General features: G+C 38.3%; 1 non-coding gene across 1 annotated transcript; it reads right to left on the reverse strand.

Annotated features, from left to right (window-relative positions):
* Positions 1 to 11,515: 11,515 nt before the first annotated feature.
* Positions 11,516 to 11,617, reverse strand: LOC119055610 (U6 spliceosomal RNA). Its single transcript, XR_005083728.1, has one exon. It is a non-coding gene; the product is annotated as a U6 spliceosomal RNA (small nuclear RNA).
* Positions 11,618 to 12,638: the final 1,021 nt, after the last annotated feature.

The raw sequence follows: 12,638 nt of genomic DNA on the forward strand, positions 1-12,638 counted from the left end.
AAAAAAAAGTAATTCAAATAGAAAGCTCCTGATTTCTTAATTATATTGTAGTATTTATATGTAATAAGTTGCTAAATGAATTGTGACAACTATTGATTATAAAGCACATATAATATGGATATGTATATCCCTAATCTAGTTTTGTGATATACATATTTCATAATTGGTAAAACTAAATAAAATTAAGTGAGCACATTATATACACAAAGCACAGTGAATAGTTGCTAAAGATTTGAAAATTTTATAAAAAATTATCTCATATAAGAGGTTTTGAGAACAATTTAATCAGCAGATAGGTTGGGTACTATGAAGAAAAAAAAGTATATTCGAATTACCCTTTTCCTTTTTTTTTTAAAGCAAAAATATTGAAGAGAAGCATAGAATGCAAGAGTCTAACAAAAGACTGAGAGAACAATGAAATTTGTACATGTTAATTTTCTGTTAGGCTTCAGGATTTTGTTCCTGAATTTTAATGGGCATGACAAAATTGAAGTTAGTAGGATCTCATAGACATTTGGTAATGAACAGAAATTTGGCAAATCCTGTAATACTGTAACAGAAACCCCTTGTGGGTCTTTTGCTCTGGGTTCTTTTACTCATCGCCAATAAGAACTCAATGTCAGAGTTTTGTACAGAAGGAAAGGAATTATCTAATTAAAAGTTATACAGGTTTAGAGTAATAGCAGAATTTTTCCATCAAGTCCCAAACACACACAGTCCTAACCTCCCCCTTTGCCCAGACAGGCCAGTCTCAGAGTGTGCCAGTCAGAAGTACCACTGGCTCCATGAGGAGGTGCCACGTGGTTTTGGATTAAGAACTGGAGACTGTAGTGACACTGCTGTTGGTACTGTGAACCGCGAGAGGCCTGCCGGTTGAGCACAGATTACTTGGAGGAACTGGCAGAAGTCAGGGTCCTCCCACCCACTTTTGAGCCACATGGTCCCAAAAGGTCCCACTGCACATGGCTGCCTGCTTCTTCATTTAAATCCCGGCCAGACTCCTCCTCTGTAACCCCATTTCCGACTCCTTCCACAATTGGCTACACCCGCTAGTACTTCCCTATTGTCTACCTTTTTTGGCTGCCATTGTTAGTCTGGGCAGGCGTGGCCCTGTGGTTTGGAGTGAACCATTTCCAAGCTCTCACGCAGGCGCTGTAACTGGTGGAGCTGCCTCCCAGTTACATCATGGGTCAAAGTCAGGCCCTGGCCCAGGCAGACTATTCAGCATTACCATGAAGCTAGCTTGTTATTAATATGCAGAGTAACTTTCAATCACTGTAATGCTGCTTTTACAAGTATCCCCAGCTAACCTTGTGAGGGGTTTGGGGCTTTCTACACCCTGTTCTGAACCTCATTCCACACCCATTACAACACATATGAAATAATCACAAAATTACAAGTAAAAGTTTAAAAGGCTCCTGCTTTCAAAACAAACCACAAGTCAAAGGTGTGAAAAATCTGCACCAATAGACAATTCTTTCCCTCAATTACTTTCAAGAAATTTGTGATGTTTTGATCTGTTATAGAAGATTCTTTTCCAAGTTTTTGAATCAAGCTCACTGTACTTCTACTCAAGTTGTTTAGTGTGTACCATGTCCTGGGCACATTAGATGCATTTCCAAGCTCAAATTGCTTAGGGATTGTTCTGAAAGAAGTGAAAAGAATTCAGATCTGCTTGCTCTAAAAACCATCTAAAGTTTTTCAGTCAGCTGCAATGCCTCATCCATAACACACTTCATGGGTATTATGGTTGTGCCACCTATTCCTGGTGACTCAAGCTCTGTTACAGAAACTGTCCTCTCTGTGAAGTTTCAGGACTTTGAGGCCAAGATTCCACAGATGCCCCAAAGCCTTCTATTCTCCCCAGTCTCTGGCACTGGGAGCAAAGAGACTGTGAATGTGCACCTGATGGGAAAACCATAAAGGCTTCCTGTGCTTTCACTCCTCTTCCAGAAGCTATTCTCCAGGATGAGCCAGTTTCTAAAATGAGTCCAAATACAATCTCTATCCTTTACCCCACTGATATTATTCAACGTAGTAGCTACAGGTGCTTTGAGTCTCCCAAAAGATTTAAAAAGTAATTAGTCCTTGGTGCCAGGCAACCTCTGTTTCTGCCTCTGAAACCCAAAGCTGTTAACAGGCCTTTGAAGTAAAGTGAATCAGAGTACAATGCTGGCATTTTGTTTTTCTAAGGGCCTATGTAACTGTGGTGAAATTACAGTTGCATTTCTTCTGAGAGTCTCATATAGGAGTGAGAATAAAAAAATTATTATCTGAATAAATTATCCTGCAACATTTTTCTTCATACATATTTTAACAGGGTATCAATGTCAAAATCTGGAGCAGCGATGATGAAGTCATGACTTTTGCAGCCACTGCTTCTTCCCTTACCCATGGAAGATACAATTAATCATTTCTATCAGTGGTTTGCACTTGCTTGTTAATTCTCAACACAATGGGTAAGAAAGTCTATACTAACAAATTTGAATCAGAAATTGAGATTAGGTTATGCTTACCATTGAAACAGGGTGCAGCCAAGAGTGGGGGGCCCAAATAGGGATTTGGAATGGGGTCCAGAACTCAAGGCGTCTAGAAAATATTAGAAAGATATAAGATGTCCTCACCCCTTCTCCCCACAGGTGTTAGTTGGGGGAAGTGACACATGGAACAGGAACATGCAGAGCTGTTTTGTGCAGCCACAGCTTTGCAGCTAACCTCTGGCATTATCATTTAGCATATCTATAACCTTTAACTGGTTTCATAGATATGTTAAATAGCTGTGGCCATGCTTTGAGCCAGGGGGATGGAAAGGACTTCCACTCAATTTGTAACTTGGGGGGGGGCAGGTCCACTGGGTTACAGTGACTGCGTGAGAGCTTGGACAAGATTGGCTCCATAACATGGGGCCACACCTGTCCAGGTTCATGATGACAGCCCAGTAAACCTTGGAATAATACAGGAATGGTGGCAAGTGTAACTGATTGTAGGAGGAAGTGGAAATGGGGGTACAGAGGAAGATTAGTGTGGGAATTTAAACCCAGACACAGCAGCCATTGGCGAAGAAGGGAACCATGTGGCTTTGCCAGAGTGGGGATCCCCGCAGCTCTGATGAAAACAGAACCACATGGCTTTGCTGAGAGTGAGGACCCCAAGGCTTTGGGGTACACTCCTTGGCCACGTGGTTTAGGAAGCAGGAGAGACTTTGCCTGGAAGAGAATGGGTACGAAGATTCTTGCTGATGGGCCATGAGAAGGTGCCACATGGCTCTGGATTAATTAGAGATCCTGCCTGGTTGGTGCCACAGCTGATGGTGCCAGTGGCCTGGATCATGGATGTGTGCTTCTTTTTCTGAGATATGGTACTCCGAATTAGAGCAGGGGGAGAAGGAAGCGTTGTGGGCATCTGTGGGTATCCAAAAGAACTTTGATATTTTAATGAAGACATTACGTCACTACTTTAAGTCTCTATAGCTTTAAATAAACATTGCCTTTTCTTTTCACATATCTCTGGCATTGAGAGATGTCTTTCCTGTGGCAGCGGACAATTGAACCTAGTGGGGGGTCCTTTCAGTAATAGTATATCATACCCCCTTTGGCCCTGTGTTCTGTAACACCATTTGTTCTCTAAAGATTGTATAATGTGAAAAATTCTGAAACTTAGTGATATTGCTAACATGGTAGAGTAGAATGGAAAGCTGAAGGGTAGGGGAGGAAAGAAAAGATGACTGACTGAGTTGTATTTTAAAGAGGTCACATGGAACATGTACTCTGGGTGAGCCTACCTTGAACCTTGGATTTGCTCTTCAGCCTTTACTCTGGGCACCTTTATACTGAGGGTCCATCCAAGCATAATCATGCTCAGGAGACATGTATTTTAAAGGAAATTACATAGGCAGGAGGAATTCTCTCTTCCTGGGGGAGAGTTATCCTTTTTGTTCTCAGGCCTTCACCAGGTTGGATGAGCCCAGTCCACCCACGCTGGGGAGGGCAATCTGCTCTACTCAGACTACTGATTTAAATGTTAATCTCACTAAAAAACAATCTCATAGAAAAATCTGTAATAATGTTTGACCAAATATCTGGACATCATCTGGCCCTGTCAATTTGACATGTAATGTCACACCTGGAAACTCTTTTTTCTTGAAAGGTGGAACTAGAGACAAATGAATTTTACTCTTTGGGTATAGTTTTTTAAAATTTTATGCAGGCGTGCTCTCTCTTCTGGGGGCATTCCCTTGCCTTTTACTTCTCCCTCTTCTTTCCCCACAAGCGAGCATCTTATAAATTCTAAGAGACCCCAAAGTACTTTCAACCAGGGGAGTAATGGGCAGCTACATCTCTTTCTGGAATAACCCCCTAAACCTGTCTTCAAGGCCCCTTTTCTCAGACTTTGCAGTGAGCTGACAGCAGCCCCACCTTGGCTCATTTCTTTCCCATAACCTTTCTAAAGAGCCAAAGCAGCCCCACCTAGTTTCTCTCCTGGTGCTCCTTCTATCCTAGACCTTCCCTTGTTTCACTGTCCCCAGCTTTAGTAAACATATTCTCAAAAAAAAGTCATGCAAGTTGTAGTATATTTTGTATTTTATACATGTTAGGCCCGGAATTAGATAAAAGTAGCCAAGAGGAACCTGAGGCAGGCTCCAGACTGACTCAGCAAGGAAGATAGAAAGTACAAAGAGTGCTGAACAAGATAACCGCCTGTGCATGACCTTGTCTTTGCAGAAAAGTATTCATTGTTGCAAGCAGAGAGCATAGCCATGTGTGTTCTCTCGAGATAGCCAATTGCTAACAGCTACGTCTGCTTCTGTATTTGCTTGCTTGCTCACCCCAATAAAAACCCTAGGCTGTAAGCGCCAGGCGCAACTCTCATTTGCAGCCTTCTTGGCACCGTGTCTCCAGACACCTTGAGAGTTCGCCCCTGCGCAGGTAAAGCTTTGGCCAATAAAGTTCCATCTTAAACTCCTGAAAGCTTCTGACCATTTGTTGCTCGCGTTGGTGGATGCCACAATACGCATACACATATACTGTATTTTTTCATGTATAATGTATACTTTTTTCCCAAATTTTTTAGGGAAAAATAAGGCTGTGCATTATACATGGGTAGTTCTAATTCCGTATCTATATAAATGTTTTTAATTCTTTTACTTATGCTTATGCATTAAAAGTATAACTCTAGAAAGCAATAGCGATATCCATATGCAAAATAATACACTGAAATATGATAGTTTTGTTTTCAAATATAAAAAGTATGTAATTGAATTAAAAAATTAAAACAAAATGTTTTTTCTACGAAAGTTTGGGCCAAAAACATGAGTGTGCATTGTATATGGCAAAATATGGCATGTATATATATTTTTGTTTGTTTGTTCATTTGTTTTTTTTTTTGTTTGTTTCCCTGAAAGGATTTTACTGGACTATCGAGATTCACTTGCATTGCAATTACAAATGTTATTTCACAGTGTTAATTATCCAGAGACCTAATACTCATTTAATAGAAGCATATTTAATTTTAGTTCAGAAGGATAATGTTATCTAAATTTGTTCTGTAATTTTAAGAGGGCAGCCTATTCAAAGCCTAAAAACAACATTGCATTAATCATATATTTGCAACTTATTTAAAGTCTCATGTATATCTAATTTATGTTATTGAATGTGTACCAGGCATCCACATATAGGCACACTGACATACACATTTAAACTGTGCAATGAAAGGGAACCAACTGCGTAGGAACGTATATTTGTTAATGATACCTTGGAAAAGTGTTTGTTGTCTAAAATGTATGAAGAACTCACATGACTCCAGGAAGATAAACAATCCAATTAAAAAGACTTGAACAGACACTTCTCTAAGGAGGACATACAGAGGGCCCACACACATATGAAAAGATGCTCAGCCTCACTAGCCATCAGAGAGATGCAAATTAAAACCACAATGAGATACCACTTCACACTGGTCAGGATGGTCATCATAAACAAATCAACAAACAAGTGCTTGTGAGGTTGTGGAGAAAAGGGAATCCTAGTACACTGTTGGTGGAAATGCAGACTGGTGTAGCCACTGTGGAAAACAGCATAGAATTTCCTCAGAAAATTAAAAATGGAACTAACTGCCTTTTGATCCAGCAATTCCACTGCTGGGATTATACCCTAAGAACCCTGAAACACCAATCCAAAAGAACCTATGCACCCCAATGTTCATAGTACCACAATTTACAATTGCCAAGTGTAGGAGGCAATCTAAGTGCCCATCAGTAAATGAATGGATCAAACAACTGTGGTACATTTACACAATGGAGTACTACACAGCAGAAAGAAAGAAGGAACTCCTACCCTTCATGACAGCATGGATTGAGCTGGAGACCGTTATGCAAGTAAAATAAGCCAGGTGGTGAAAGACAAATACCATATGATCTCACCTATAAGTGGAACCTAATCAACAAAACAATTAAGTAAGTAAAATATAAACAGAAATATTGAAATAAAGAACAAACTGACAATAACCAGAGGGGAAGGTGGAGGGGGATAACGGGAAGGGTCATCAAGGAACATGTATAAGGACCCATGGACGAAGCCAAAGGGGATAGGATTGAGGTTGGGATGTGGGGGTGGGGTGGGGGAAAATGGTGGTGGGAAAACGGAAACAACTGTACTTGAATAATAATAAAATAAATAGTAATTAAAAAGATACACTGCAATGAATTTTAAAGTAAATTTCCCTTGTAGAATTTTCTAGGCTATCTTTTATTTCCCTTTTCCCTAATTTGTTTGAAAACTAACTTCAGATATTTATTTGGTAGGCATTCCTAAGATTTTTGGCTTTTCTTCCTTTATTTTCTTTTTTTTTTTTTTTTAAGATTTTATTTGTTTATCTTTAGAGGGGAAGGGAAGGAGAGAGAGAGAGAAACATCAATGTATGGTTGCCTTCGTGCGTCCCCTGCTGGGAACTGGCCTGCAGGGAACCAGCCTGCAACCCAGGCATGTGCCCTGACTGGGAATCGAACCGAGATTGTCTGGTTCGCAGGCCGGCGCTCAATCCACTGAGCTATACCAGCCAGGGCCTCTTCCTTTATTTTCTAATGTGAAAGAGAAGCAGCTGGGAGAAAACAGAACAAATTTGGTTGGCCCTGATACAAATTTCAACTACTTATATTCCACAGCTACCAAACATTTTTTTTAAACAGTAACAACCTTAGCCACAATCTAAATTTTATTATATCAGCAAAACTTAGACACTCTGAAATCAAAACTATATCAAGAGTTCAATGTAGTTTAGTGGTCATGTGAATTTATAAAATGACAAGAATTACAGGATAATCCTCACTTTTTTCAGTGCATTTCTGGAAAATGTACTTTAAACAATTCTCATTTTCCCACAGGGATCTAACATTGCATCATGTTCCTGCACAGCCACTCTCCTGTCTTGGCTGTGACTAGCAACATAGTATAAAAGCAAATATAACTTGATAAACCTATAATAAACTTAATAATAAAATTATGTTATAAGTGCTATAGATTTTGAAAAATGTTTTATCTATATTTTTCAGATTATACTCAAAGCAGCCTACTCAATGTTAAAACGTTGGCAAGTAATTTAAAATGTTTAAGAGATAAAAATTTTGTGGCGGTTAAAAAAACATGGGCATAGGATTTATTAGGCATCAGTTTTTAATGTTTCTTGAAGTTCAGTCTTGAGCTTGAAGAAACAAAATGATACTAGGATGAGTAATTTGTCCAAGATTATACAGTAAGCAGAGTAAGAGACCATACTAAAACCCAGTCTTGATGAATTTAGTAAATGTTCCTTTTGTGTCAGGGAAGGAACACTGACAATGCACTTTAAAAAAGGGATAAGAACTATGGTACACTTACACAATTGAATACTATGCAGCAGAAAGAAAGAAGGAGCTCCTACCCTTTGCGACAGCATGGATGGAACTGGAGAGCATTATGCTAAGTGAAATAAGCCAGGCAGCAAAAGACAAATACTATATGATATCAAGTATAATAGCAACCTAAAGAACAAAACAAACAAATGAGCAAAATAGAACCAGAGGCATGGAAACAAGGAACAGACTGACAGTGACTAGAGGAGAGGTTGAAGGGGGTTAAGAGTGGAAAAATGGGAAAGGGATTAGTCAAGGAATGTATGTGAATGGCCCACGAACTTGGACAACAGGGTGGGGATCGAGTGTGGGAGTGGAGAGTAGGAGGGGTGGAGGAGAGCGAAGGGAGAAAAACTGAGGTAACTGTGATAGAACAAAAGCAATTGTAATAAAATTAAAATATAAACTGTAATAGAATTTTAAAAATGGATAAGAAGACCATGGGAAGGGAGAAGACATTCCTTGCTAAAGGAACTCCAAGAGCAGAGCTTCAAGTGCCTATAATCAGTGAAACCAGATTTCCTAAAATGTGGGGAGGAAAGTAAACTTGAGCCTCTGATCAAAGGGAATCAACCACATGTTTACCTTGCACAGGTGGTGCTGGCTGCTCAGAACTCCCCCTGCTTTGGCCTTTTAAATTAATTTGTTCAAACTTTTTTGTTTGAGCTGCTATATTCACATACAACGGAGAATATAAATGTAAGCAGGTTTTCAGACACCAGAAAAGGAACAAAACTTAAAAAGTAGAGTAAATGTAACATATATTTGATATAAAGTGAAGATGCTAACTACAACAGCAACAAAATAATTTACTAGTAAGGTTGATTGCCTTAGAATTTTGCTGGGCTTGGGGACTGATTTAAATGAACCACACAGCTTAAAAACTGTCCAGGGAGGTTTTACTGATGACTTGTTTCTGATTAATTTCCTTCTCACAAGCAAAAAACTTTAAATTATACTGTTAACCTTACTGAATGCTCAATATTATGTTTGTCCTTTTCAAATTTAGACATTGCAGCCTTTAAATATTTAAAAGCATCATTAAGCATTTCAGTCATGATGGGTTGAAGAAGGGTCCCTTCTTACTCCTATTCTTTTTATTCTATCTACATTCAAGGAGGATTTATTCAAGGAAAACACAGGACTTTCTTTAGCCTTAGTTGGGAGGTTTACCTCCTTCTTTTCCTTCCCTTCCAAGCCTGGAGAATATTTGTCAGAACAGCCTTCTCTGGAACTAGAATCAATAAAGGTGATGAGAAAGGAAGTTCAGGTGTCCATTGGGCAGACTCGAGGGAGCAAAGACACCCAATGTGCTGGACAAAAAAGTGTGTCTGATACTATTTCCAAGTTGACAACTAAAACTATTAATATTTTTGACTATATACTCCAAACACACTCTTTTTTGGACAAGAGAAACTTTTCTTTTTTAAAATTTTAATAGCCTTTCCTACCCTGATATAGCATATTTCATTATCACTGAGTTTGTGTTGCTGTCTGCACATATGTTGGTTTCAGGTAAACATAGACATACAGTAATTATGTGTAATGGATAGTTCTCCTTATTTTTTCTCATATTTCAGAAATATTTAGTTTCTCTGATTCAAATATTAGTTTCACAAATGAATTAATCACATGCCTTATCCTTTAATATGTACATAGTGCCGAAGTGTCCTCATCAAATGATCTTTCCTTCGTCTGGTACTAATATAACATAGTGATTGAAACCTGGGCTTGCTGCTTAGCAGCTGTTTTGTTATCTTAGACCAGTTACTCACTCTCCGTGTACCTCAATTTCTTCAATTGACAATGGGGGTATAATAATGATTCCTCATATATTTATTATAAGGTCAAATGGGTTCACATTATAAAACATCTTATGTGTACTTATAAAATAAATAAAATAACTTCCCCCTTCTAAATGTATATGCAGATACCCATCTATCTCTAGACTTCTATTCAATCAATAGACTAATTTGCCATCTTTTTCTTATCTTCATTTCTCTTCTCCCTATTTCCATATTAGGTTTCAGAGGGAGAATAGAATAAATTACTGGAAAGACTTGCCTCTGCTTGATAACTTTTCAAACCTGATTACAGACCAGTTAGTGTCTTATGGGAAGCAAATAACAAATTCAGTTCAATGCCAGTGGCTTAAATTGGCTCACAAAGTAAGGGGTTCAGGGCCAGCTTGACTCAGTGAGTATAACATCTCTGCAGTTTTCTTTGGCTTTGATCCTTTTAGTATGATGGGTTTTTCCTGAATTTGCCTTGCAAAATGTCTTTAGAGGTTCCAGTCTCCATATGATGGGCCTATAGAAGATGAAAGGGGGTCTATTTTGCTTTTGTTTCATGATTTCCTCACCCATATTAGGTTACAGGATGATTTCTGAAATAATTTTTGAAGCTAGGGGACCACCATGAACTAATTGAATTAGGTGAACCAGTCTCTTTAATATGGGGGATGGCATTATTCTTAGAAAGTGAGGCCCAAACTCTGGCGCTAGGGCCCATCAACTTCCTTTCAAAAACATTGATAATAGTGGGAGTGTGGGATGCCTGAACAAGAGTGGGAGTGTGTTAGCAAAGAGGAAGGAGGAATGGATACTGTATACACAGCTCTTGACGTCTATCTAATACATAGGCTATATTTTCTACATGAGAAGATGTCTGAATGGGGAGACAATTGTGGTGGGTGCACTTTCAAACTCCATAAAGTGTTTTTTAAAATTATATGCTTCATTTTTAGGATGTATTTGGTTTTGAAACTGGGCATACTGAAGACATGATCAGCCTTGTGTTGATGTCCATGTGTTGACGATGGCACCAGGGAGTCACTCATCTAACTGTAGTTCTGGGCTTATTTAAAAAATCATTTATAGTATTACATATTTTTAAATTTTATTTTGAAATAATTTTAAACTTGTGGAAAGTTTGCAAGGATAGTACAATTAACTTCTTCTCTGAACCCTGTGTAAGTTACCAACATGATGCCCACTATACCCCCATACTTATGTGTAATCCCCAAAGCAAGGACATACCTGAGAACCCTATACTTATCAAAATCAGAAAATTAACATTGCTATGCTACTTCTAGCTGGTTTTCAACATCATTTATGTTTTGGCAGTTGTCCCAATAATGTGCTTTACAGCTAAAAGATCTAGTCAATGATCAGGTGTTGCATTTGGTTGCTTTTTAATCTTCCTTAATATTCAATCTCATTCATCCTTGACTTTCATGACTTTTATAGGCCATTCACTTGGTAGAACACCCCTCAGTCTGGGTATGTCTGTGTGAGGTTTTCTCATGATTAGATTTAGGTTACATATATGGGGCAAGTATATCACAGAAGCACAGACATAATGGTGTGTTCTTTTTATTGCATTTATCAGTGCTCTATGATTTTAATTTGCTCCATTATTGGTGATGATCACTTTGAATCCTTGATTATGGTAGCATCTGTCAGGTTTCTCCACTGTAAAGTTATTAAATTCTCTTTATAATTAACAGTAGCTTGGAAGAATTTCTGCACAAAGGTAGATTGGCCTTCTGGGCTAGCTTAATGCGATTCTTTTATTTTTGCAATTTCATTAGTTCTTTTTACATGTAAATATGTAAATATCTTATTCTTCTTTTAAAATACCAAATACTTCACAAATTTGCCTGTCCTCCTGGCACAGGGACTGTACTAATCTTCTCTGTATTTTCCAGGTAAATATCTCATTCTTTGTCAAATTTATCCATTAGTTTTAGTATCTATTTATATTTTGGCTGAATTATTATGATAAAGATTGCCAATTGTTTAATTTTTCTAATTTAAGCATTCCTTCTCTATTTATAACTGCCATTCTAGGCAATTATTATTGGCTCCTATTTACTTATTTACTTGTAAGTTTCCTATTTCTTTATTTACTTATTTCTATAGATATGAGCTTACAAATTACTATTTTATAAAACGAGCTATAATTTTGTTTTTTGATGTTCACGTTGTTCTTGAGTTGGTCAGTGGAAGTTCCTTCATGTTGACTTTTGTGTCATTTCGACTCGAGGACTGTGTCATTGTCATTCACTGGGTACTTTATTGTTCTCTCACCTAGAAAGTTGTTCCAGACCTGTCTTGTATGTTTCCAACTTCAACCCCAGAATCAGACATTTCTCTAATGGGCTTGGCTTTTTTAATAGAGAACATTATTTAGAAACCAAGATTTAGGTGTTAGGTATGCTCATTGCGAGTGGGGTTTCACTATTCCCAGGGTCTCTCAGTCAGAGATAGAGAAAATATTCCAGTTCTTCAATATTCTGAAGAATATTTAATACTTCAATATTTTGTTTCTTAATTCAGCATACCAAAATCTAACTTTAACTTTCTTCGAGGGGTAATTCTGTTAACTATCTAGAGGACATTGGGTCATACACAAAATGCTTCCATGAAATGTCCAACTGTCTTAGTTTCCAATGGCTGCTGTAACAAATTAGCAGAAACTTTGTGGTTCAAAATAACACAAATGTATTCTCTTACAGTTGTGGAGGCCAGAAGTCTGAAATCAGTTTTACTGGGCTAAAGTCAAGATGTCACGGGGCTGATTCCTTCAGAAGGCCATGGAAGAGAGTCTGTTTCCATTTGCTAGAGGCCACCCGTGTTCCTCGGCCTGGGGCCGGTCCCTCTTTCTTCAAAGCTCATCCCTCTAATCTCTACTTTTCTCTTCCAGTCTATGCAACAGGGTTTTTCTGGTTCTGACTCTGACTTCTCCTGCTTCT

The sequence above is a fragment of the Artibeus jamaicensis genome, unplaced genomic scaffold (assembly GCF_021234435.1).
Source record: "Artibeus jamaicensis isolate MK-2021 breed Jamaican fruit bat unplaced genomic scaffold, CSHL_Jam_final contig_3214, whole genome shotgun sequence".
Classification (NCBI taxonomy): domain Eukaryota; kingdom Metazoa; phylum Chordata; class Mammalia; order Chiroptera; family Phyllostomidae; genus Artibeus; species Artibeus jamaicensis.